We start from the raw sequence: 1,233 nt of genomic DNA, 5'->3' as shown, positions 1-1,233 counted from the left end.
TAGGGTCAGCTTGTTTGAGATAGCAATTGATCCTGACCCTTAGGCAAGCTGCATGGGAGGCTGGGTAGAGGCTACTGATGTTTGTTAGATGCCTTAGAACTAGCGCTGACAGGTGCTTTGTAACAATAATGCAGACACAGCTCGCATCTATGAAGCCCTTTCTATAGACCTTGTGTTTAATCCTCATCATGACCCCAAAGGATGAGCGCTTTGCATCTCAAAGGAAGAAGACAGAGCTTTGAGATGCCTGTGGGTGGTTATATTGGTAATCACAGAGTAATCTCCAAGGTTAAATAATCTTTCATCTCCAGGACCTCAGCTCCCTCGTTTGTAAAGTGGGAAAAAAAATAAGCCTTAGTTTCTTTCTGTTGGGTGCCAGAAACTTGCTGTGGAAATGGGCAAGTTCATGAAACCTGGGAAAATAGTGCTGGTCCTGGGCTGGATCGCTAGATGCAAATCTGCCGTCGTGAAGAACATGGATGATGGTGCCTAGACCTTCGCCCTCACCGCCATGCTCTGGTGGCTGGAACTGACCGCTATCCCCAAAGTGTGACAGCTGCCATGGGCAAGACCAAAACCACCGAGAGATCAAAGATCAAATCCTTTGTGAAATATCTAACTACAATCCCCTCATGCCCACAAGGTACTCTGTGGTCAGTCCCTTGGACAAAACCGTTGTCAACAAGTATGTCTCAGAGACCCTTTAAAAGTTCTGAAACCCAAGGCCAGGCAGGAGGCCAAAGTCAAGTTTGAGGAAAGGTAAAAGAACAAGTGGTTTTTCTAGAAACTTCAATTTTAGGTATATTTTTGTTTCCATCATTAAAAATTTAAAGGAGGGTGGGTAATAATATTTTCCTTAGCCAGACAGGGAGTGTGGGTCCATAGGTCATGCAGCAAGCATGCTTCAGGCTGTGGGGACCACAAAAAAACCATATAGACTTGGAACAGAGAGAGTCTTTGTGTGACTGAACAGAATCACACACAAATACCATACAACACAAAGCGATACCCAGTGCATATGTTAGACAAAATGTCTACTTTCCTTAAGGTTCTCTCTTCCCTCCCTCTCTCTCCATTTCCCTCCTTCCTTCTTTTTCTCCCTTCTATTTATTTTCCTCCTTTCCCCGTTCCACTCCCATCTCTTTCCTAGTCCCCTCTTTGTGTTTATACTGCAGCAACTCCACCCCCACCAGTGCTTGTTTTGGGAAAGGATTAACCCGAGAGCTCAGGAGA

At 45.1% G+C, this 1,233-nt stretch overlaps 1 pseudogene; it reads left to right on the top strand.

Moving 5' to 3' along the window:
* The first annotated feature begins 394 nt into the window (after positions 1 to 394).
* Positions 395 to 799, top strand: LOC142853886 (large ribosomal subunit protein eL27-like; annotated as a pseudogene).
* The last annotated feature ends 434 nt before the right edge of the window (positions 800 to 1,233 follow it).

The sequence above is a fragment of the Microtus pennsylvanicus genome, chromosome 7 (assembly GCF_037038515.1).
Source record: "Microtus pennsylvanicus isolate mMicPen1 chromosome 7, mMicPen1.hap1, whole genome shotgun sequence".
In the NCBI taxonomy this organism is placed as follows: domain Eukaryota; kingdom Metazoa; phylum Chordata; class Mammalia; order Rodentia; family Cricetidae; genus Microtus; species Microtus pennsylvanicus.
This window is presented reverse-complemented; position numbering and strand designations above follow the sequence as displayed.